We start from the raw sequence: 27,920 nt of genomic DNA, 5'->3' as shown, positions 1-27,920 counted from the left end.
GGTCTGACCCCTCCAAGCATCCCATCTAGGGAATGGTGCTGTGTCATATACTTCTTTTGGACCCTAATGTGTGGTAGTCTCCAGCAAGCCACCCTCTAACACTCTTGCTTACCAGCTACAACTACAACTCTGAGGTGTGGAAAATTAGGTGAGATTTAACTTGTGTACCTCTTAAGAATCAGGAACTCAGTATGAAGGTTTTTGTTCTTTCTGACTGATCATATTGCCTCTACCCAGTGCCCTTTCTGGCAGTGCAAGAGAAAGTCAGAGAACCTTGTGACTAACGTGTTTGCCCAGAATGTTTTCTACCATTCTTTTTCTAACAGATACCCCAAAACGTTTGAGTAAAGAAGGAAAAGACGTTTATAACATTGGGTATGGTATTGATTTAAGAAAAGTGACCACAGAAGGCTCTACCTCAGCCTTTGCACAATTATTGTCATAACTTTTATTTCTACTTTGGTTAAAAACCCTGACATACAGAGTTCTTATTTGGGAGTAAAACAGTCAATAGCAAAGGAGGCACTCACTCTCAGGCACATGGATTTGTGGGGATTGCTCTGCACGAACCCCAGAGTTAGTGAAGGTCTAAAGAATAAGTAAGGTACCAAGAGTGCAAAGCTTAAAGGAGAATTTACTTTCAAGGGCTGATCCTGCTCTTGCCTGAGTCTGAAAAGGAGTGCCTCCTTAAATTTTATTCTCTGAAAACTTATTGAATTTTACTATAGTCTTTTTATCATCCAGTCTTTCCTTTGGACTTCTGAATATAGGAAATACAGCTATAAACTCTTACTGTCCTTAGCTATTAATTTTTTTGTGTGTCTGTGTGGATCATTTCTTGATTGTTATCAATAATGATTTTGAGCTTTATTTTCCTATTTCTTTGTATGATTGGTAATTTAGATTGAATGATAGGCACTGTGAATTTATTTTTATGAGTAACCATTTTTTAGTGACTCCTATATATTTTTATTATTTTTTTTATTAACATGTAATGTATTATTTGTTTCAGGGGTACAGGTCTGTGAATTGTCAGGCTTACACAATTCACAGCACTCACCATAGCACATACCCTCCCCATTGTCCATAAACCAGCCACCCTATCCATTCTCCCGCATGCCCCAGCAACACTTAGTTTCCTGAGATTAAGAGTCCCTTATGGTTTCTTTCCTTCCCAAGCCCATCCTGTTTCATTTTTTCCCTCCTTACCACCCCCATGACCCCCTTCCCTGCCTCCGAATTCCTCATATCAGAGAGATCATATGATACTTGTCTTTCTCTGATTCACTTATTTCGCTTAGCATAATACCATCTAGTTACATCCATTGTCATTGCAAATGCCAAGATTTCACACTGATACATGTAGAAATACTTTAATGACTTAAGTGTTGAGTTTACATTTAATGTTACTGTAAATAGATACCCCAATTTTATTTTCTAATTGTTCACTACTAGTATATAGTAGTGATGTCCATTTGTTGATGGACATCTAGGTTCTTTCCATAGTTGGGCTATTGTGGACATTGCTGCTATAAACACTCAGGTGCATGTGCCCCTTTGGATCACTACATTTGTATCTTTAGGGTAAATACCCAGTAGTGCGATTGCTGAATTGTACTCCTATACATATTATTGAGACTTGTTCTGAGGCACAGTTGAATTATTAGGAATAATTGTAATTTTTCAGATATTGCTCTAAGATTATTTATTTGGAACTAGATTAGGGGTTGGACTAGTAGAACCAAACTTTAATATCACATTCAATGATGAATTAGTGAATGTTTTCCAGCTAAGACTGAGAGTAAAGCAAGAATATCTATTGGCACTATTATTCAGCATTGCACTAGATGTTTTATCTACTACAAGAAAGACAAATATTTTAAAAAGGCACATTTTAGGAAACAGTGAAGTAAAATTGCCTTTATTTGAACCTGCTGATTGTTTACTAAAAATAACATGAGTAATCTAGAAAACAACTTAGATATGGTAAGTAAAATTAAGATAATGAGATACAAAATCAATATATAAAAATTGTTTTTATTTCTATATACTAGTAGTGAACCATTAGAAAATAAAATTGGAGTATCTATTTACAGTAACATTAAACGTAAACTCAACACTTAAGTCATTAAAGTATTTCTACATGTATCAGTGTGATAGTGTTTGACCACCAATTAACTGCCTTTTTTCCTAGTTACTGTAACAAATATTTGATGATAGGCTTATTAATTTGTTTATCCAAACATTAATTGTATTTGTTTTTGTTTTATTTGTGGAGTCAAATAAGATTTGAGTAGCATGCAAAAATATCTATTTACATCAGTATTAAACAAAATACATAAGAATAAATACCAGAAAGGCCAAGCTCTTCACTGAAAACTATGTAATATTGCTTAGAGAAATTAAGAAAGACCTAAATTATTTGTCCACCATGTATATGGATTGAAATACTCAAATTCTTCAGATGTTAATTCTCCCCGCATTGATCTACACGGAACCCCAGTCTAAATGTCAAGGTATTTTTAAAGACATTTCTAGATTTATATGGTTAAAAAAAAACCTGGAATAGACATAACAACTTTAAAATATAATGTTGAAGTGGTCTTATAGAGGTTTTTTTAGTCACAGGCCCTGAAGCATGTGCAAAGTAGACCTTGAATGGCCCCATAAGGAGGTCAAGTCATGGTACAGGTAGAGAGAATGTTGCAGGACCTAAAGTACACTTTTATTAGGGTCCGTAGGTGGAGTGCTTTGGGATTCCCAGGCTAAGGCTATATTTGTCAATTGAAATGAAAACAAAACAAAAAAGGGTTTTGGCAAGCTTTGGGGCATACAAGGGGAAGACAATGGAAGGTGGGGAAGACTGATTATCACAAGGACCTTTGAGAGGGTCATATAGGAACTTGTATTTGCTTGTGAATCTGTGAGCTGTTTTCTAGGGCATGTGATCTTGGAAGGAGCTAGGATCAGTTCAAGGCCCTTGCAGGTATCTTGACTGCACAAAAAGGATGCTGAGGCAGCAGTGTTATGGAGTAGTTTTGTTAAAGTCTCAGCATGAGGACAGGACACACATACACTCTGTCACTCAAACACACACACACACACACACACACAAAGTCATCTTCAATACTGTCTTTTCTTCCAATAATGTGCAGAGTTATGCTATACCTGGAACCTCTTCCCATATACAATAAAATTTTTTGCTTGCTTTTATTCCTTCTTCCAGCTCTTCTTTCTCTACCACAACCTCTCTTTTTATAATTTTCTGGAATTTTACTTTGTAATTTTTATACTTTGATAATTTTGGCAAATGTTTTAAAAATATGATCCCAAGGTTATAAACTTATAAAAATATGACTTTTTAGAAAATAAAAACAAAACTTTTGCCCTTCAGAAGATTGTTACATAAAATGTTTTGGAGTTGATGGACCAACGGCAAAACTAAAAAATTCCCATAATTTCTCTTTTATGTATTTTGATATTGTGTATCTTGATATCAATTTGTCTGAAATATATATTTGAGTTATTGACACTGTTTTAAAGGTAGAAATTACCTAAAGTTCCATTCAGATCCAGGCAACAAAATGCTCTAATGTGCAGCTGAACATAAAACTAGTCACAATCCTAAATCTAAGGGACTAATATAAAAACTTATTAATGAAAACCAGTTTTGCTGATAGAGTATCTCTAGTGTATTAGTGTGCTTTGAACTCTACTTAACCTCACACATACAAAAAAAAATAATAATAATGCTATTTATCATGTTAATTAACAAACTGATGTTTAACAGAACTAAATATAGCCACAACACTTGTAATAAACATGTTTGGATTATGGGGTTTAATTTGAGTTTTTAAAATGCTATCCAAGCAACCCTGGATTTTGTATTCTCAGTTACAGCACTGCTGTGTGATGTAGAGTAGAATTCTCTGGCTCTCTCTCATACTGCCCACCCCCCCAACTGCTGTCTATGTTGCAGAATTTTAAATTGAATTACAGTCTAGCCATACTGTGATAGGTATGTGACACAGTTGTCCAGAGTTTCATATGGCAACTTCCTTGACCTTGGGTAATTCACATTCTAGGAAGACCAATAATACTATTTCAGAGTTGCTGCTATTAGTGTGTGTACATATATATATATTTTTTCTAGGCCATCTAGACAGACTATATTTAATCCTCATTATTTGCAGATTCCTCATTTGCAAATTCATCTACTTGCTAAAGTTTATTTGTAACCCCAAATCAATACTTGTTGTGTTTTCATGGTAATCTGCAGAGATGCGTAGAGCAGTGAGAAAATGAGTAGTCTACATGCATGTTCTCAGCCGAAGCTGAACAACTGATCAAGGTTCCACTATGCCTTCTTGTTTCAGTTCTCGTACAGAGATGACCAGAGGAGGGAGATATAGTGGGCAGCAGCTCTGTGTGGTACAAGGAGCTCTGGTTTGGACCACTGGATAGGGTGTGAATCCCAATCTTGGTACCTCTCAGTGGGGCAACCTCAGGCAAGTTTAATACTTCTGAAACTCATTTTCTCTTGTAAAATAAAGAAATTAGAATCTAATAGGATGAGCTGTTCTTAGGATTTATAATATAAAATCTACTATAATCTAGGATTTTTTTAAACTTTATAACCTATATACATAAACTCCCCACCAAGAACAGTTTTCCATATTTATTAAAGCAGTGTTTGTGGCAGTTTTATAGAACATAACTGCTGTGGATGAGAATTAACTGTATGTGTGTAATTGGTTCCTTAAAATATGTTGTCTCCAAAGCAAATTTCTTTAAGAAAGAAGCAAAGAAACAAGTAAAAAGTATATCCTGAACATCTTCAATTACCTTCTAGAAGTCTATTGAAGACATTCATATTAAAAGGTAGTGATCACCGGACTCCTGAGGCTTAAGTTTCCAGGGGCAATCTCAACAATAATATCAAAGGAATGGAAACAAAACAAACAGAACTCTGCTCTGTCACAATTGAGACCTTATTTTTCAGCTTCCATTTCTGGATATATTAAAGGAGAGAGTCCATCTCTGTTTATCGTCAAAGTTAACGGCTATTACTTGTTGACAGTTTTAACAGATCCACTTAGAAGAACCTGACTAGATTGCTCTGTGACAGTATCAGCAGGAGTTCTCACCCCCAGCTCAAGCAATCTATAAACCCAGCATGAGAGACCATGATAAAATCAGTTGTAAAGCTCATACAATGGGTGAAATAGGTAGTAAGTCTGCATTTTTCATGAATTTTGAGGGGAGAAATGGCACAGCAGTTAATCACAGCATGATAACTTTAAAATGACTTGCTGATGAGTTCCCAAAAAAAGGCCCTAGTAAATCATTGAAGGGTATGGAAAAACTATTTGCTAAGCATAATTTAGCATGCTTTCTGCATAGGTCATTTAGAAAGCATCATGCCAATTCATTGCCACTTTTAAGAAAGGCCTAGATGCTGCTCATTTGTTCCACATTTCACTTAGCTGGTAGGGAATTTGTTCAATAATCTCAACTATATATGCAGAATTGGAGAAGAAAACCCACCCTCTTAAATCCTTTTTAGTTTCTTTACTTAAGGAAAACACCTTCTTTTTTTTCCCAGTGATTAAAATATACCATGCATTGAGGTTGGAATAATATTTGACCCTTAGTATATCTGTATCTGTGTTCCATTTCCTGGCTTCTCTTGCCTCTCCCAAATGTCTTTGTTCTCCCACATACAAAGCCAATTCATTATATTCAGATGTTTGTCTGCAATTCTTCAACTCAGTATTTTTTTTTACCATTTAGAATCTTCATTTATACTTATTAAAATCAATTTTAAAGAAATTTAGACATAGTTTTATCACAATCACACTTATGTATATTAAAGGGAAATAAAAGCAAAATAAATTGTCACCCATGACTTTGAGTCAAATTCCTCTAAGTCACATTTCTGTCCACATTTTTCCAACTCAGTATTTTTGAGATGAATCATCAACTAACTTTTGTCAAGCTTAAGAAATATGATAAAAAATGAGAAAAGATTGTCTGCAATATACACTATTTCTCAACCTCTTCCTTAGAAAACAAAAAACAGATGAACCATATGTAAAATAAAAGCAACTTAGAAGATATGATCATATAGAAATTATCCTACCCAATTTTTCCATTAAAGGATCATGCTCAACTTTGTTGCTGCTGTTGTTGTCATCTATATTTTTCCAAAGTAAAAATATTCAAAAATTTAAAACATTAACTTATCAAAGAGTTCATTAATTAATGAGGGAACCAGCTAGGTAGTTCTGAGATCACTTTACAGACCAGAAATTTATGGATAATATTCAATAAGAATATTAGAATAAGATGGCTAGGTTAGATGTTAAAGCCCTGTAGAACATTATGCCCCCTCTGGGGTGTCTTTTTTACTGAATAGGATTCGATTTAATTTGTTCTAAATCTAGAAGTTAACAACTTCACTGAGTCTGAGGCTTCATTAAATAGAAAATATCAAAATAAAACAAAAATATGCTCCCAGAACTTGAATAAATGGTCTTTTTATTTTTTATTTTATTTATTTATATTAAAAGATTTTATTTATTTATTAGAGAGAGAGAGGGAGAGCAAGAGTGCATAAGCAGGGAGAGTGGCAGGCAGAGGGAGAGGGGGAAGCAGGCTCCCCACTGAGTAAGGAGCCAAATGGGATGCTGGGTTCTGCTAGATATCAGGGTCCTGAGAGCATGACCTGAGCTGAAAGCTAGTACTCAACTGACTGAGCCTAGTGCCCCTAAATGCTCCTTTTAATCGGCAATGTTTCAGTAGAATATAGGAAAACATGCTGCTATCCTTTAGCCTTATTTTAAATGGTGTATAATTTAATAGCAGTTATTACTTATCTTTTTTCCATCCTAATTATAAAGTTTAAATGGGATATTGGCTAATCCATACACATATATTTAAAAAATATCTATTTAAAGTTTAAAGTGTTTATACTTTATTGTATTCTACTTACTATTTATTCTACTTACTAAATTCTTCAGTCAAAAGACATAGAGTGGCTAAGTGAATAAAAAATAAGATGTGTCACTAAGCTGACAACAAGGGACTCACTTTAGATACAAAGACACACAGAGACTGAAAGTGAAGGGATGTAAAAAGATGTTCCATGCAAATGGAAACAAACAAACAAAAGTGGACTGGAATAGCTATACTTTACATCAGGCAAAATGGACTTTAAAACGAAGAGTGTAATAAAAGACAAAGTTGGGTGCTGCATGCTGTTAGAAGAATCAATCCAACAGGAGGATATAACATTGGTAAATATTTATGCACCCAACCTAGGATCACATACATATATGATACAAATATTAATAGACTTAAAGGGGAAAACAGGCAGAAATAGTAAACAATAATAGAAACAAAAAAAATAATAGAACAAAATAGAATAGAACAAATACAATAATATTTATTGTATAATAATATAATACAATAGAACAAAAACAATAATAGAAACAAAAACAATAATAGTAAGGGAATTTAGTACCCCTCTCACATCAATGGATAGATCATTCAGACAGAAGATCAATAAGAAAACATAGGTCTTAAAGGACACATTAGACCAGGTGGAATTAACAGAACATTCCATTACAAGATATAGGGAATTCAATCAAAAATCAGTAGAATATACATTCTGCTCAAGTGGACAACAAATATTTTCCAGGATAGATTATGCATTAAGCCACAAAGCAGGTCTTAATAAAATTTAATAGAATTGGGGCGCCTGGGTGGCTCAGTGGGTTAAAGCCTCTGCCTTCAGCTCAGGTCATGATCCTAGGGTCCTGGGATTAAGCCCCGCATCAGGCTCTCTGCTCAGCGGGAAGCCTGCTTCCTCCTCTCTCTCTGCCTGCCTATCTGGCTACTTGTGATCTCTGTCTATCAAATAAATAAATAAAATCTTTAAAATAAAATTTAAGAGAGTTGAAGTCATATCAAACATCTCTTTGAACTATAGTGGTACAGCAATTGCAATTTTAAGAGGGAAGTTCATAGTGATAAATGCTTACCTTGAGAAACAAATCACAGATAAACAATCCAAATTTACATCTAAAGGGGCTAGAAAAAGGAGAACAGATGTGAGGATGTGGAGAAAAGGTACCCCTGTGAATTGTTGGTGAGAATGAGAGTTGGTCATAGAACTACCATGTGATCCAGCAATTCGACTTCTTGATACTTATCTGAAGAAAATGAAAACACTAACTTGAAATGATATACACACCCTCATTTTCATTCCTGCATTATTTACAAAGGCCAAGAAATAGAAACCACCTAAGTGTCATCGATAGATGAATGGGTAGAGAAATTGTGGTACATATATTCAGTGGACTATTAGTCAACTGTAAAAAGTAAGGACATTTTGCCATTTAGGACAACACAGATGGACCTTGAGTATAAGTGAAATAAATCAGAGAAAAACAAATGCCATATAACCTCTCATAAATACGAAATCATGAAAAATAAAAAAGAAAACCAGTGGAAAGAACAAAAACAAAGAAACCTAGCTCATGGATACTGAGAACGAATTGGTGGTTGGTGGTTGCCAGGGGCAGGAGTGGGTTGTGGGAGAAATGGATGAAAGGAGTAAAAACAAAAACAGACAAATAAGAAGAACAAAAAAATCAACTTTATTTTGTTTTGTTTACTGTTTTAAAAATATATGCTAAATCATTATTTACTCCATGTGTCCATCTTAAACTAACTTTGTAAAAGTTAGTTTATCCACTCATTTCTAAAGTAAATGTTCATTTACTTTATATGAGATTGCTAAAGTGAATCTGTGGGTTGTTCATTTCTAAAGTAAATCTGTGGATATGCTCTTTTAATGTATTAAATCATATAAGTTTAGGTAAGAAGAAAATTCTGGAATCATTATGTGCCATTCTTTCTTTTGGGGGAATGATGAAATTTAAACCCCCAAATTTTAAGTGGTTTAAGATTATAGTGCTAGTGATAATCTAAAACCTGGAGGTCATTTAAAAATAGTCTATTCTTTCTAATTTGCCAAGCTTGAATCTGATTCACAATTTTAGCTGGTGTGTATTAACTTAATTTCCATATGCCTCATATACATTGTTATCATGGACATCTATTTAAAAATAGTATTTTCTTTAGAGGAAATTAACTTTTTGAGATAATCTTCATTTTGTTGTATATTTCAAAAAGAGATACTTTGTGCTTTATGAAGTATTCCTAAAATCAAATGATCTATAAGAAATAAATTTTGAGTTATATGTGAAAAGGTAGATGACATTTTAATCATTACATTTATCAAAAAAATGAAATACTCATAATTTGCAAATAACCTTTCTCCTACAAATACTCTATAATTTATACATTTAGTGAATGAATGAATAAATACTTATTGGATATTCTATTGAGTTTCTGAGATATAAAGCATTTTCCAAATAAGATTACTACAGTACTATTTTATAGATTCAATTCTGTCTGGTGATAATGTTAGTAATGAATTACCTGTATTTTTTCCCACTGAATCTTAGGCACTATTTTGTAATGAAAGGAGTATGGATTAAACCAGGAAGCTAGAGACATAAATTCAATTCCCTCTCACAAGATAGGGCCTCTTATAGTAATGCTTGAACAAATTATTCAAATTCTCCAGGCCACAGTTTCTTTATCAATAAAATAAAGGAGGTGGATTAAAGGATATTTAAGTCCTTCCAGAACTAACATAGTAAGACTTTCATAAGTGTTGCCAAAATAGTGATACTACATGGTTCCTTTGCTTAGAATTCATTCAGAGAAACAACAATAACAACAAACAAACAAACAAAAACCAGTGTTATTTTATTAAGCTTGATGAAGCGTCACTGATCAGCATAAGCTTCAAACCACCCACAGATATTATAATTGCCTTGGCAATCTTAGCCAATTAATATCACATTTTTACAAAGTTAAGTATTTAAACTCTACTTCATGCAGAGGACTGTTAAAAATCACTACACATTTTATTTTTAACAGTTACCAAAGGAAAATTTTATAACTGACTACAGAAATAAGAGTAACTTAATTAACATGGTATTTATTCCATCTCATTTCATTCAAATTGTGCTTTAAGTCATACTGCTGAGAGTTCTTACTCCCTTGAACTTTAAAATAAAATAGGCCCGAACTTCAACTGTATATATATTGAGAGATTGAACACCCCAATCAAATATTTCCAGATAGTCTTTTGGTAGGGATGTGAGGAAGTAGAGTGTGCTTAATTCAGGATTCCCATTATCTACTGAATTTTGGATATTTCTAGTACATCAGTACTTCCACTTCGCCTTCACATTCAGTAAAAATTTTAGACAACAGTATGGAACGTACTGCAATAAGTTACAGGCAATAATTAAAATATATTAACTCTTCCTCTTTGAAGTCTTTGGCTATGACCCCCCAATGGGTCATATTTTATTCTACTTATGGGATGGACTGTCACACTGCCTTATTCTGATTCAACATTTTCTCTTCTCTTGCTAGCTCACTTTTACAGTTCTTGTTCATTTCTGATGTTCATTGAGAACGTGTTACAAGAATGTCAAAGAAAATATCTATGGAATGAACATAGCTTCTTCTGGGGTACCTGGGTTGTTCAGTCATTAAGTGTCTGCTTTTAGTTTAGGTCATAATCTTAGGATCCTGGTTCCCAGGATCCAGCCACGTGTAGGGCTTCCAGCTTGTGGGGAATTCTGCTTTTCTTTCTCTCTGTCTCAATCTTTACCTTTGCCCCTCCACACTGCTCATTTTCTCTCTCACAAATAAATAAATAAAATATTGAAAAAATAAAAAATAAATTAAAAAAGTAAACATGCATGCCGATGTATATAATTATTTTTGTATATTTTCTGGAAGGGTTTAATATGCCTTAGAAAAGCATAGAATTGGCTTATGTACATTGGGGACGGTATGTGATATGGTGAGTGCTGTGAAGTATGTAAGCCTGACGATTCACAGACCTGTACCCCTAGGGCAAATAATACATTATATGTTAATAAATAATACTATTAAAAGTTAAAAATAGGAAAAAGAAAAGAAAAACATAGAAAAATATGAGGAGAAATTTTGGTTAGAAAACCAGGGTAAGGGGTGCCTAGGTGGCTCAGTGGGTTAATGCCTTTGGCTCAGATCATGATCCCGGGGTCCTGGGATTGAGCCCTGCTTTGGGCTCTCTGCTAGGCAGGAGCCTGCCTCTCCTCTCTCTGTGCCTGCCTCTCTGACTACTTATGATTTCTGTCTGTCAAATATATAAATAAAATCTTAAAAAAAAAAAAGAACGAAAGAAAACCAGGGTAATTTGAAGTATTTATGTAAAAACCTCCATTTTGCATGGTTATTTTCATAAATAAGTTGAGAAATTATTTTCTATGAAAATGGTACCAATATATTTATAAAATTCTGCTTACTAATGCTTGGTAAAGCAAGGTACTTTGAGGAGAAAATTAAGATGTTTCTGTTTCTATTTTAATAGTATCAATCTGAAATAATAGAATGATTTTTTGGTGATAAAAATGATCTGGAATTAAGGCTGATGGTTGCTCAATGTTGTGATATATTTAAGACCACTGAATTGTATACTTCAAAAGGGTAAATTTCATGTGTGTGTCAATACAACTGTTAAAATAAGATGAAAATAGTAAGTAATATTTATTGTATGAATTAGCACTTCGAAGATTACAAAACCTTTTATTTTTAGTAGACTTAAGATTGAATTAGAGATTTTTTTTTTTTAAAGATTTTATTTATCTATTTGACAGAGAGAAACCACAAGTAGACGGAGAGGCAGGCAGAGAGAGAGAGAGGGAAGCAGGCTCCCCGCTGAGCAGAAAGCCCGATGCGGGACTCGATCCCAGGACCCTGAGATCATGACCTGAGCCGAAGGCAGTGGCTTAACCCACTGAGCCACCCAGGCGCCCTGAATTAGAGATCTTTAATTGTTTTTGCATTTCTAACCTCCAAAAATATTTTGAAAGTTTATGCATAATCCCACAGAGTTTCAAGATGCCATCAAAGTTTCTTACTAGATTAAATATTTGAAAGGTAAATATTTTCCAAATTTGAACAGCAGTGTTCAAAATGACTTTAAAACTTATATTATTTTTGAACATATCTAAAACATAATCATGTAATTCACACCAGTATACATTTAGAAATACAGGACGATTTGCATGAACTTGATGCAACTGGGAGGTAACATCTGGATCAAGAAGTATATAAGAAATAATGAGGATATGAACTCAGTGACAAAATAAGGAAAGGGGAATATGCTAGAGATACTTGAAGAATAAACTGATAAAGGAAACTGTGAACGAGAATAAAATAGTGAATCCAGAAAAGTCTTCAGTTAGTTATGAACATTAAAGATTTATTGGTGAATGGGAATAGTTTGCCTATGCAAACTTTGAATTATAGACTCTGCAGTGTTAATAATACAACATACATTAAAATGTCCAATATACACTTATAAGTAATCTTTACCTGCGGGTAGGAATTTAAGCTCCCTCTTGGCTCAAACTTGCCTGTGGAAAAATCCATGCTTAAGGTGGCAGAAGGTGATCAGTGACCCTAACAGCAAAGAATATTGATGCTGTAGGTAGGTTCTCAAACCTTTTTGATTAATATTGTCTACAAGACTAACAGTGAATCCCAGAGTAAAAACAACTTCTAATCTGAGAATGTTATAAATTTTCTAAGTTTATCAACCATCCAACTGAGAGACAGTTTAATAATAATAATAATAATAATACCCACAAGGGCTAATAAATTTTTAAAAAAGAATCTTCAGGCTTGAATGCCATGCTAGACCTGTGCTTCTCAAACTTGGCTGCATTTAGACTCACTTGGAAAATACGAACCATAAGTGACTCTTAATCTTACAAAACAAACTGAGGGTTGCTGGGGGGAGGGGGGTTAGTAGAAGGAGGGTGGGGTTATGGACATTGGGAAGGGTATGTGCTTTGGTGAGTGCTGATTCACAGACCTGTACCCCTGGGGATAAAAATACATGTTTATAAAAAATAAAAAAATTTAAAAAAAAATAAAAGAGTGTTCTAAGGCAAAAAAAAAAAAGAAAAGAAAAGAAAAATACAATATCAAGAATGCATACCCCAAATCAGAAAGAACTAGATAGAGGACCCAAAGTTTTATATAAAATGTGTGTGTGTGTGTACACACACATTTTGCCCTTTTTTAAAAGAGTTTATTTATTTATTTGACAGACAAGATCACAAGTAGGCAGAGAGGCAGATAGAGAGAGAGGAGGAAGCAGGCTCCCTGCTAAGCAGAGAGCCCAATGAGGGGCTCCATCTCAGGGTCCTGGGATCATTACCTGAGCCTAAGGCAGAGACTTTAACCCACTGAGCCACCCAGGCACCCCTATGCCCTTTTTAAAATATATATATCCACATATAGATTCATTTTATGCCCTTTTGCCATAATGTAGGTTTTCATATTCTTGAAATTCAGAAATGTGACAGAGATAAAGAATTACAACTTTCAGAGCATGCTGAACAGTATCCTCTATATAATGGGTAAAATGCTTTGTTTAAATACACACACCCCTAAAGTAAAAATTATAAAACCATGGTCACAAAGAAGAGTCTAACATCTTTTTCGGTTCCTACAAACATATGCATGTTATAATTTCCTGTGATTATTGAAAGTGTTATGTAGTGATTAATAATATCTTTGGAAGTATTATACTGAATACAGATTATAGTTTATCTTTCAAAGTTTAATGTTTCACCAAATTATTTATAATGATATAACATAGGATATTATCATTATAAATAATTTGGTAAAACATTAAATCAAAAAGAATTCTTTGATATAATTTAATAAAATTCCATCACACTGTTTGAAATGTTTTAGAGAAGGTAGAAAGGATTTTTAAAATTTAAAGATTTCAAAGAGTTACTTGGTTTAAAACAATGTAGGTCAAAAGGTGCAAGCTAAAATTACACTTAAAGTTAGATAAATTAATTTGGGGTATCATAAATTTAAAAATTAGAAACAATTATTAAAAAAACATAAAACTACTTTGTCTATCAAAGTATGTGGAGATAAATTTCACAAAGTAATTACACATGGTGTTTAAATTGCTCAAATGTATACTTTATTTGATTGCATAAAACATACTAAGACTAGAGTACCTGGGTGGTGCAGTCTGTTAAGCAACCAACTCTTGATTTTGGCTCAGGTTGTTGTCTTGGTGTCCTGGGATTGAGCCCTGAGTTGGGCTCCTCCTTTAGTGAGGAGTCTGCTCTCCAGCTCTCCCTCTCTCTCTGCCCTTCCTGCTTGTGCTCTCTCTCTCTCTCTTTCTCTCTCTTTCAAATAAATAAATAAATCATAAAAACATACTAAAACCGTAACACTGATTTGTTTGGTCAATAGTAAAATGTGATTGAGCTATTCTTCTGTTTGGGAATTAGATATTAAGGTGCAGAGGTGAAAAACTATGTACACAAAATGCCTTACAGCCTAGTCCTGGAGTGAAAACATGGCCTTCATTTTCATATCCATAGAAAATGTGACCCAGTACTTCAGTGGAAAATCTTTGGAGTGGCTGGAAAAGGAAAAGATTGTTTTTATAATCCTTTTTTATTTTTTTTAAATTTTTTATTTTTAGGTTTTTTTATTTATTACTCCTTTCCCCTTTACTCTATTTCAGGTATTCTGGACTTTGTTTAGTATTAGCTTTTGATGTTCCTTAACAGATTTTGAAGAATTATAACATTTGTAGAATTGGAAGATCCTTAACTCTACAGAAGAAGAATTTGGTATAGGGAAATTGTGACTTTTCCAAAATTATGGAGCAAAACATAGTAATAGTCTAACCTAGATTTGACATTTCTAGAATTATCTTCCATCTGTCCTTCAAACATAGGCCAGCATGATGCATTTTCAAAAAAAGAGTGACTGGCCAGTGCATCTTGTGGTCAAATAGAAAGATAATCTCTTTCAGTCCCATTCTTTGTGCTAAATCTGGATATTTTTAATCTTGTTATAAATTACTTTGGGACCTTACCACCATTCATCATAATGAGACCGGTTCTTTTTTTTTTTTTTTTCCCCCAGTGTTCCAAGATTCATTGTTTATGCAATACATGCCCTCCTTAATACACACCAACAGGATCACCCAACCCCCCACCCCCTCCCTTCCAAAACCCTCAGTTTGTTTCTCAGAGACCATAGTTTTATCTGTATACTTTTAGCAACTAAGCTCTTAGGATTGATTCCAAAACAGGTCTTGGTATATAGAAGACAGATATATGGCCTTTATTGATACCACATACTGGTAATATATAGTACTAAAAATACTGTTTCTATTTTGCTTTCATTATCCAAATCATCTTCCCAATTTCTTAATTAAATATATGTAATATTAGACACAAATTTAAAATACTCTAAAGATTTACATTTATTAAGTTATACAGAATTCATATAAAAATAGAGCAAGAATATAAAAGATGAAAAAAAAAAAAGAATATAAAAGATGAAAATATCAGTAGCCTCAAGTGATTTTTGCCAAAATAGGTTAAGAAATACCTGATAAAACAAAAGAGATAATGGGGCGCCTGGGTGGCTCAGTCATTAAGTGTCTGCGGCTCGGGTCATGATCCTGGGGTCCTGGGATCAAGCCCCGCATCCAGCCCCACTTCCAGCCCCACAGCCAGCCCCACAGCCAGCCCTGCATGGAGCTGGGCAAGGAGACCTGCATCTGGCTCCCTCCTCTGCAGGAAGCCTGCTTCTCCCTCTCCCACTCCCCCTATTTGTGTTCCCTCTCTCGCTGTGTTTCTCTCTGTCAAATAAATAAAATCTTTAAAAAAAATTATATAGTAAAAGGAAATTTTGATAGTATTGAACTGTGTAATGCCATAGGGATTAATATTACTAAGAATTTTTTCAGAAACTCTTTATTTTATGATAGTTATTTTTATTTTATTATAGCTATTTTATTATAATATTGTAATATATTTTCTCAATTAAAAATATTTTACACAAACTAATTACAAAAATATGAAATAGTTATTAATTTAATAAAAGTTGGCAAGACAACAATATCATATTAATATTTTGAGATCAAATGGGAACTAGTTGAACAGCTTCCATAGATGTTCACAAGTTCAAAGGTTAACTACTTTAAATTACAATGTAGGTCCTTTTAATAAAAATAGCATATGTAATTTTAACTAAAGTGAAAATTAAATATATAAGCATCATTTGTTTTTTAGTTAATTATGAGAATGGGAAATACATTGTTAGTTGATATAAATTAATATATTATTAAAGACTTTTACAAAATAAACAGGCAACAAAACATTTAAGCAATAATGACCTGGCAAGATAAGAGAAGAAATAAAACCTTAGGTGGGAAATTTATTTCTGAATACATTTTCAGGAATGTTATTTAGCAATTTATAAATCTATTAAAGTGGAATTGCTAGTGATGGTGTGTGAAATAAATTCAGTTTATTCCATAAAGTAAAATGAATTAGTTTATTTCATGGTCATTTTAGGTGTACCATAAAGATAATGAAAACATAAATTTTACTATTCAGTCAGAAATTACTTTTATTACTTTTGATTGATAGTGACTATAACCATCAAATTCTATTGTCTGATGACTATCTTGGGCTAGTGCTCTGAAATTTGCTTTGTACCTGTCTTTGGAATATAATTACACTAGATGCAATTTGAACTTAATCTTTTTTTGTTTTGTTTCATTTTGCTTTTTGCAAAGTTAGAAATGAAAATCAATATTTTTATAACCAAGCAGAAATGGAAAACAACATATTAATGCGTAAGTGTGCAAATTAGAGAGGTTTAATATGACATATTTGCCAAGATCAGACTGACACTTGACAAAACTGGAATATTTCCAAGTTTGACTAAAGTGCTTCCTGAGTTGTCTTTAAAGTCTTCTGTTTCTTTCCAGCTTATATTGCTTTCTGTATTTTAGCCTTTATACCATTTTATAAATTAGATAACAGTCAACTCTTACCCATTTCATAATCTCTTAGGTAGAAGATTACTATTTTAACTAGGAATTTCATACATTTGTTCAACAGCTAATTGAGAAATACCAATAGGCCAGGTCAGGTACTGAGTTAAGTCCCAGAGAATATGGTGAAGAGGTCAGAGAAGATGAAAAGAACACAGTAATTACTAAGAAAGACCAATGGACAAATAGGAATACGTGACACCATGTGGCAAAGCTGTGGAATTGTAATGGAGTGTGGAGGAAAGGCATTCACCCAAACAAGATAGTTACAGAAGGATCACCAAAGGAAAGGGCTCATATCTTGACTGATTTTAGGTAGGCTGAGTAATAAATGGAGTTAAGAGGATGTAAGTTTGGGAAAGGGATTGTTGAATTGCACATTCAAAAATACAATGGTAAAGATACAGTAAAATAATTCCTAGTTCGAGGACAAAGATTTTATTGAATACCCTTTGGAAGAAAAGGGTAGGTACCTTTCCATCAACATATATTTTTCAAAGGTTTATGTATTTTGATTATTTTATGTGGTTTTTTTATATAAACTAAGTATAAAAATCAGTTTGAGATTTAGACATTATCAGTTTTTCAAAGGCAAAGAATATCACCTGAGCTAATCCATTGACAGAAGTCAACTATACATAATTCATCATTATTAACTCATAAATACTGATTACATGGCATTTGAGACATTTTTGTTTTGTTTAATTTGCTTTTAAAAGCAAGATTTCTAGGGGCGCCTGGGTGGCTCAGTGGGTTAAGGCCTCTGCCTTCCGCTCGGGTCATGATCTCAGGTCCTGGGATCAAGCCCCGCATTGGGCTCCCTGCTCAGCTCTCAGCTCAGCTCTCAGCTCCCTCTCTCTCTGCCTGCCTCTCTACCTACTGTGATCTCTGTATGTCAAATAAATAAAATCTTAAAAAAATAAAATTAAAATAAAATTCTAAAAAAAAAGAGCAAGATTTCTAATGTATAATCTAATTAATGAAGAAATAGGTGCATTTTTATCAATCAAATGCTACAAAAACTTATAGGTAAACCATGTTTCCATTAATGTGATTTTTCACAACAGTTTAGTATCATTTCAAGATATAAAATATTGAAATCTCTGGCTTTATTTTAAACAAAAATACTGACATGAGTCTAGTCCAAATTCTTGTTTTGGATACGCTTCCATTCATCACTTAGCTTTCATGATTCTGTACTATTTTAAAGTTTCTCTTCATAGAGCAAAACATTATGATCTATCTATCTAGTATCCCATGAAAAGCACCTCAAATAAATATATTTCTCTTGTTTTTTATTGCCTACAGTGACATTTCTAAACTGTTTCTGATTACTGAATCCCTTTCATACTACGTATATATTGTTTCAGATGAATTCATTTAGTAAAAAATACCTATCAAGTAATCATTTGGGGAAGGTAGGAGTATAGGAATGATTTTATATTTTTCTAGTGATTCCTGTCAGAATGTCTTCAGTAGAGCTGTGGGCATAGAACCTTAAAAACAGTGAATTTATCTGTCCTCACTTGCATTATACAAATTCAGAGAAGATTCTAATTCTCTTACTACATTTCTCAAGCCAAAGGGCTGGTTTGAGTTAATTCTTTATTTAAAACAAACAAAAAAAAATGTGGAAATGTTTTTATTAGTGCAGCTTCTTCAATATCTGGCTTCATTTCCTTAAATAAACACCTTACAATTGAGAGGCCTTTGTATTAAATTTGTAGCTCAGACATCCTGGCTATTCTGTGTCTTATGAATATACATGCTCAGCAATTTTGGTTACTGCTTTTATTTTCAATGTTAGGTAAGATACAAGAGATAATTATATTAGTTATTGTAGTTTGGGAATAATTTAAATTAGAAAAAAAATGTTTGAACCCCTTATAAGAAAGGACCCCTAAGTTCCAATTTATATGACATTGAACAATCTCCTAGATTCTATCCAGCACTTCTAGAGTGTTAAATAAATTAAGTTGTAGAATGCATCTGCATGTGGTTAATGAATTTCAAATTTCAGACTATTTCTTCAAAATCATCTGTGTGTATGGTTTTATTTTGGATATATGAGAAAGTCTGCAGACCTTTAAATATTACCTACTACATTGATACATTAAAATAAAGTTTAAAAAGAAAATTGCAATTAAAATTATTTATGGTAATATGAATCATCAAGCCAATTTTTCTTTTATATGAAGTATAATTATTAGATGATTTGAAAAGAAATCAGTTGTCAAAAAGTTTTAATGACTGAAGAGAACGATGTAAATTCTTAAATTTATTTAATAGAATTTTTCTTCTCACAGTGTTAGGGCCCTTTTACTTAGGGCCAGCCACTGAAAAAGTTCCCCAAAATGTAAGAGCAATCTTCTGAAAGACAACAGAAAGTAGCAAAGTAGGATAAGTTTGAGATGCTGTGGAAGATAAGTGGATAGAGGTTAGGTCTGGAATCTAAATCCACTTTTTTCTGAGGTTATCCCTGATCAGGAAGAGGTCATTGAGAGTCAGATCTGTATTTTTGACAGTCTAGGAGAAAAACAGGTCCAGCTACATAATTTGTAGGGCTTAGTGAAAAAATGAAAATACTGGGCCTCTGCTAGAGGTAAGGAAATGATTTTCCCAACCTAGAGACCCTCCACTCCTACTGATGTAAAAGTGTGATCCCCTGAGACTTCAAACCCAAGGCTGTAAGTTCTCTCTACCTGCATGGGATGGGTTAAAAGCCCCTGCCTAGTCACCTACCAAATGCATTGTAGCACTGCCAGCCTAGGCTGTAAGGTCACCACCTTGCCCTTCTCAGAGACACCAACAGACTCCACAAAACAAAGACAAATTTTTCAAGAATTTCAAGACTGTGATTACAGAGAATCAAAACTTCAAATGCAGGCCTTTCTGTGAGTGGACCCTGAGTGGCCAACTGCTGTGGTCACATGCTCTTGAAAATGGCCCTGGGAATAAGGTAGATAAGGTGTCTATAAGAACAACTCAATAAAAATAAACAAAATAATAATAATAAAAAAAGAACAACTCAACTATGCCTTTGTCACAAAAGCAGCCACAGACTATAGTAAATAAGTAAAGCAAGTATGTACTCTGATAAAACTTTATTTGCCAAAACATATAGGGGAGCCAGATTGGATCGCAGGTTACTGTTGTTATATAGAGAGCACAACAAAGTAAAAATATTTTAAAATATTTTGTAATGGAAATTCTCAGGATCTCTAGCTCTCTCCATAGCATTTTGTGATGTGGCTTTACTTCTCTAAACTAGATTCAGTTAATACCTCCCCTCTTATAACATCATTAGGCCTAGATTATTATTTTAAGGTCTATTAGTCCAAGAATATCTGCTACAGAACATCAAGAGCATGTCCTTCCTCAGGCATTAAATTGTTTATGTCTGAGCAGGATTTAAGAGGATCAGCTGTGTATTTATGTCCGAGCAAGATTCTGAAGCAGAGCTGCATAAGGTTGGTTTAATATTCAAGAAATCCTGTACTATATAGCAGCTACAGAAAATTAAAGTGAGATTCATGTGGAAAAGCACAGATTTGAATCATGTCCAAATTGGCACGAGTGGAATCATGGACAAGAGGTAGAGCCAAGTATCTGGAATCAGATACTACATTTTTTGGGAAGTGGATTGGGGACAGAGGTACAGATTGTAGAGCTATGGGACTTCCACTGAAGAGTTCCCTGTCACCATAAGAACATAAATGTAAAAATCCACATTATCAAGAGGTACTGTGCCGAGTTTATGGTTATTATAAAGTGACTTAACTCCATTAAAAGTTTTGACTATTTCTAGTTTTTCATATCCCCATAGTGTTAATAATTGTAGAAAATATCATAATTGATAACAATTCAATAAAACAAGTTTATAGAATTTAGCTTCAGATTAGCTACATAGAACCTATGGTAGAGAGCCACAAATGATGAAAGGAATTCATTTCTTTCTATAAGTAGCTTTTATCAGTAAATGCTGAATTTGGTGTGATCATATTACATTAGTTATTTGTAGAATATTTTTTCAAATATTATTTTTGTAGCTTAATAGAGGGTAACACAGTATTTTTATAATTTAAAATAAGAAAACTATATAATAGAGAATATGAGATTCTTTAAGATGGAATCAATGATTAGGTAGTAAGTATGATATTATTTGCTTATCTAGACTAATCATTAAGTCCATTTATTTTATCTTCACACTTGAAAGTATAGACTTTACATTTTCTCATCCTATTTGGAATATAACAGACAAAAGTTAATAATTAGTAACTTTTGCACTTTCTAAATATTCTTGTACATTATTTACCTGATGGTGTTACATATATATATATATATATATATGTATATATATATATAGTAATAAAATGTATAATAAAATATTTGTATTTATATTTTTATTTTTTAAAATAAGTTTTTTTAAAATTAATGATTTTAATAAAATCACATAAATATAAATATAAGCAAAATAATTCAGAACTACAAAACAATTAAACTTTTTATTGTTCAGTAAATTCTTTGTTAAAGAATTAGTCATTGGCCACTCAGTCCTTTACTTTATCTATGCTCTTTGAAATGAGCAGGAGTGTTAAATAACACACATTCAGCCCAGTAAATGTTAAAGATCTAATTGGCTTTATTAACTAATTCATGAATAAGGCAGCATCTCATCTAGCAAGTAGAGGGGAACTCTAGAGTTGTACAAAATGAAAGGATTTTATAGGCATAAACAGGGCAGGATAATTAGTAAACAAAGTAAAAGGTTATTTCAGGCAAGATTATCTTCCTTTGGGGAAGAGCAGGGAGTTTTAGGGGTAATTTATTAGGTAAACTACCTCATCTTCCTTTTTTTTGTTTGTTTTTTAAGAGTTGGGCAAAAAATCTTAATCAATCTCCATGCTTAGCCCAGAGCCCCACACTGGGCTTGATAATCACCACCCTGAGATCATGACCTGAGCTGAAATCAAGAGTTGGAGGCTTAGCCAACTAAACACCCATGCACCTCTACCTCATCTTCCTGCGGAGACTGGAGAGAGCCCCTATGGAAGGTTACTTCATTGCTGTTGACCAGAAAATTCCTGACTGACCTATCAGGACTCATTTCTGGGGGGGATTGAAATGGCAGTTTGTTTTGATAGTAATCCCTGGTTTGGTAATTTGGCTAAATAGCATCATTGACTTCATTTTGGGACTGTGGTTTTCTTTTTTAACAGGAATAAAATATACCTCCCCTCAAAATATACCTCTTTGGTATAAGGATTATTTTGAGCTAATTATTTAAAACAAAACAAAACAAAACAAATGGGGGTATTCTGTAAACTAAGAAGTTACCCTTTTGTAAGAGACATATATATATATTTATTAGGGAAATCTCCATTTGTAATGGTATCTCCCTAGCTGTACCAGTGATGAAGTTCTAGAACATAGATGAGGTTCGGTGGGGTGAGGTCCGGAGCCGATGGCCAAGAAAGAATTCTTGAGACATCTTTGGTACAATATAGTGGTTTATTAAAGCACGGGGACAGGACCTGTGGGCAGGAAGAGCTACTGCCCCAGGTTGTGAGGGATGGCAGGTTATGTACCCTGCGGTTGGGGGAAGGTAAGGGAAAGGGAGGTTTCAACGGAGCTTTCATATGCTAAAGAGGGCCTACAAGGTGCCCGGATACTAGAAGCCTTGGGCTTGATCAGTGTTGTCTTTTGGAAAGCCATTAACATCAAGATAGTTGGGAGAGTCCTGTCCTGCAGGATTGTGATCTCTGCAAGTTAACTATTTGTTTCTCCTTTATGGCAGTCAGGGGTCACACATATTACTGAGGGGAGTGGGTGGAGAGGGGGTGCAAGGTGTCAGCTTTTGCTTTGTCCTCAGTCAACCTCCTATTCCCTCATCACCAGGACTAGGAAGATAACTAAATCTCTAGAAATTTATAGTGTTTTCCTTGGTAACCTCCCATAACTGGCCTCTGTTCCAGGGCATCTTTTGTCTTTAGCTGAGATAGTATTTAAGATGTAGTGGCTTGGGCTATTGCGAGGAGTTACTAAGTGTAAGGACCTATTTAGAAACTGTCCCTGCTCCCCTTCCCCCAGGGGATTTACTTAGAGACAAGTCCAGGGAAACCAGCTTCAGGTAATAAAGCCCAGATACAAAGGTGGGTCAGGCCAGGTGGAGACATACAATCAGTGGGGGGATGCATACTGTCTCCCTGGTTACCAAGGAGTATGGGCCCCACTCTTTGGGAGCCTTTTGGGCGCCAATCCCAATCAAGGTGTAATAGGCTGGTTCAAATGTCCACTATGGTAAATTGTAACTCAATTGGTCACCTAGCATCACTGTGGAGTTTCCTGTGTGTGTTACAATCTCATTGGCCACCTGTTCATGGCCTTTGCCCTTAAAAGCTAGTCTGTGAAGCAGAGAAGGGTCGCCCTCTTTCGTAAGAGGTGTGTCCCCGAATGATCAGTTAGATTCTTGATGCTTGGTGTGAAATAAAGCTTTGCTTGACCTTCGCTTTATATCAGTCTCACTCTTTTAATCACGGACCCATTATTGGGGCATAACACTAAGTTTTCCTGGGTATTTCCCATGCATATAGAAGGTATACATGCCAATAAACTTCTGTTTTTATCTCGTTAATCTGTCTTTTATTACAAAGAGATCTCACCTAGGAACAGAAAATGATAAAGTGCTTTCCTTCCCCTGCAATTACTTGTCTAGTAGTAACTTTCCCTGAGTAATATTTTGTTTCTCCTATTAGATTTTAATTTCCTTATATTTCTATTTACTACTAACACCTCCCCACCCCTCTTACCCCAGCCAATCACTGCCAGGAGGCCCTGCATTTCTTCAATTTATTTTCTCCTTTCCCAGTATAAATCTGTGATTTCTACATAGGCTCTAATGAGTAAAAGGAGATTATACTTTCCTTCTGTGCTTCTCTCCCTAATTCTGCCCCACAAACAGAATTATTTGTCTGAATCAGACTTCACTGAGATGCTTCATAAACATAGTTTCTACTTAAGAAAGAAAAACAATTAACAGTTACCCATTTCTGTGCATAGGTCCTTTGTTCATTACTGGAAAGTTCTATCCACCTTTGCTTTCAAATGTATTTTTGAAGCCTCTGCTTCAAATTCTAATTTCCTGCTGCATTCTTTCCTTTCTCTCCAAAACCCCAATTCCTAAAAATATCTGGTAGAGTTCTTACCTATACTTTGTTAGCTTGATATCCATATTTCTGCCCAGAAGAGCTCCTTCCACACCAGACTGAGCTATTTTTTAAACAATAGCAGTTTTACTGAAGTAAAGGAGAAAACAGAAATAGGATAATGTCTAAGTACTAGAAAAGAGGATTCCATTATATTCACATAATATAATAGCCTACACAGAAAAATACCCAAAAGCAAAGCCAAAACAAAATACCGAAAAGGATATTCAAAAATTACTTGTAATAAATATTGTTAAGTAAACAAATCTCCCTTTGGTAAGGGGGTATTTTATTCAGAAAGAGTATTGCAGTAAGGACAGGCAGGGCTATTTCAGTTGGAGGAGTGGGACACTTGCAGTAGAGAGAATTCTCTAACCATAGGATCAGTACATTTCTCAAAGGCAGAGAGAAAATGGCAAATGACTCTCTTTTATAGGACTAGTAAATAGCATAGAATGACTGTGTGTGGGTAGATGGGATGAGTGGGTGACAAGATAGGACAGCTGATGGTTGATAAGAGGATACTTTTGACTGAACCTAACTCTAATGTTAATTCATTTATATAATTACCTAATATTCATTCATATATTTATGTATAACCTTGGGATACCTTTTAAAAAATATTAACTTTTATTACAATTTATGAAAATTATCTTTCTGTTCACTCTCGTGTATTTACTTAGATTTCTTTATGGATTAAAAATTATCTAAAACTTTAATATTCTTAAAATTATTCAATCTGGAGATACTTCCTGTATGATTTCATCTATCAAATCAAATTCTGTAAAATGATTTTTTAAGAAATAAACATAAAAAAATTGGTTAATATCTAAATACTAATTTGAAATATATACTAGCATGCCCAATTCCTGTTAGCAGCCAGCCATATATTCCAACTAAACAACACTTTAATACTTAGAGACAACTTTATTCTTCCCAATATCTTCAACTTTCTTAAAACCAATGCATATAAGAGTACTGAGAAGTCCCTATCCTAATTTTTTTCCAATAAAATATTTTTTCCTATAATTTCTCAGGTAAAATTAGGTTCAGTATCTAAGCAGCCTCCTTAATACCTTTTAAATAAAACAATAGTTTTTCTTATACAACTTGCAAAAATTAATAGATAATTTGCCTATAATCATCTGTTTTAAATTATCTTATAAAGAAGGTTTCTGAAAACACATACTTCAGTTAGAAAAATGTATAGTTGACTCTTGAACAAAACAATTTTGAACTGCATGGTTCTGCTTATATGCAGATTTTTTCTGTAAATACTGTACAGTACTATTAATGTATTTTATCTTTTTTTATGATTGTCTTAATAACATTTTCTTTTCTTTAGCTTTTGTTATTGTAAGAACACAGTATATATTACATATAATATATAAAATATGTCTTAATCAATTGATTATATTATTGGTAAGGCTTCCAGGCAAAAGTAGGCTATTAGTTAAAATTTTGGAGAGTCTAAAGTTAAACGTGAATTTTCCACTATGCGGAGGGGAGTCAGTATTCTTAACTACTTGTTGTTCAAAGGTCAACCACATTATGTAAAAATTACATTTTGTTAAGGTAATCATATATTAGCTGGTTTTTTTGGGGGGGTTCTCAATGAGGCACCAAGACAGAAATTTCTTTTTTTTTTTTTTTAAGGATTTTATTTATTTATTTGACAGATCACAAGTAGGCAAAGAGGCAGACAGAGAGGGGGGAGGAAACAGGCTCCCCGCTGAGAAGAGAGCCTGATGTGGGGCTCAATTCCAGGGCCCTGGGATCATGACCTGAGCCAAAGGCAGAGGCTTTAACCCACTGAGCCACCCAGGAGCCCCAAGACTAAATTTCTTAAACTAATTAGATCCTTTGCATGTGAACTTTCTTAAACTAATTGGATCATTTCACATTTAAAAATTTTGATTGTTTTCCTATTTTGTAGTACATGACATCTTTACTCAGAATATACAAGGTCTTTTACTCTGAAAATAATTTGAGCCAAAATTACCTACCAAGTGTAATTCTTAAATTGGAAAATATGCATTATAAACTGACATTCTGCAAATGTAAGTTAAATGATTTTTAAAAAAATAATTTATGTAAGAACTCATATGTCCTCATGAATAAATCACTTGCATAAGCTACTGCCATAAAATATAATGTTCAATATCAAAGCACATCCAATTTCCAAACAAAGGCCACTCATGTAGCCAGGAAAGAGTTAAATGGAAAACAGTAACAACTCCCAGCCCCTCCTTCAGGAGTGGGAAAATTTGATTTAGTACTCACACTGACATTTTTCACTCCCTACCTGAAGCTAAGGCAGTCTCTGTTATGGCCTCATATCCCTCACTCCAGTGGTGGCAGAGAAAAGTAGACCATTTACTACTTAGTTGCAGCAGACAACTTTTATAGGGCCAGGGTTGTTCTCAATGTCATTTGGTATTTTTGTCTAGAAAGTAGCAAATTGAGGATCACAGTGTTAAAGCTAAAGAAAGAAGTACATACAGTTATGACTCTGCATAAATCTGAATGAAGCAGATTCCAGTGGGGTCAGTGCTGACTATGCTCTTGCATGAAGATTGAGAAGATTAATGAGTAACACAGAATAAAATGATTGAAAAAAAAAAAACAAATTCTTGTAAAGATCTGGATGGAGGATTCCCTTTGCTAGAAACAAATATTTTGTCAATTCCCAGTGAGGCAAAAAATACCTACTATTAGAAGAATAATATTATTACACATACACAACCCCGGATGAAACACACTAAACTAGATATATATCATATACAACTAAGAAACTAAACTGAGGTGCAAAACATAACGAAATAAGAAAATATCAATGTAAAACAATATAAGATATTGGCAAATGGTGATCAGATTCTAATTATATAAATGACTTCCCAATCTACCTTTAAGTGTTAATAAGTGTGATTAGTTCAGAAAAGGGAGAGGTCAGTGTGCATGTTGACACCTGTGTTATATTTCCAAAATAACACTATAGGAGATCAGTCTCTTGTGTACAACATATTTGAGTGCTAAAATATTCTTTTACGTGCTTTTACAAAAATGAATGCCACTAATAGACTTACTCAAATTGTTTACCACCATCATTTTTAATGTTATCTGTATCAAGGTTTATTAAGTAGCAGGCATTTAGGTCACTGCAGTGGAGCTGGAGATACAAACTGTGTTAAGATTTTGCATCTTCCCTTAGGTAATTCAAAAGTTAATCAAGTTGTAGTCTTCTTAAGATATAATAATGAAAAACAAACTATAGAATACTACCAGGGGTATTGTCAAAACCAATTATTCTTCATTTTCAAAACCAATTATACTTCATTTCTTCATGTAACAAACATGTACAGTGTTGAAAGTCATACTGAGTGTTTCAAACATGCACACATGTACACACATACACACTCAATTGCTATCCTTAACTGTGTTTGGGTTAACCGTTTGTGTTACTATACTTTGTAAGAATCCTCAATATGAATTACTATTTGGAAAATAATATTAAGTATTTTAAAATTGGATAGAGCCCAACAGTCTTAAGAACTTTACTCAAGTACGAAAGCAATGATATATTTTAAAATAATTTGTAATCTGTTAAGTCTGAGTCAAATGGTAGTTATCGCGGGCAGACATATCTTTTCTATATCTAGTTGGTTTTATGAAAT

The sequence above is a fragment of the Mustela erminea genome, chromosome 4 (assembly GCF_009829155.1).
Source record: "Mustela erminea isolate mMusErm1 chromosome 4, mMusErm1.Pri, whole genome shotgun sequence".
NCBI classification, from domain to species: domain Eukaryota; kingdom Metazoa; phylum Chordata; class Mammalia; order Carnivora; family Mustelidae; genus Mustela; species Mustela erminea.
Note: the sequence above shows the minus strand (reverse complement) of the source record.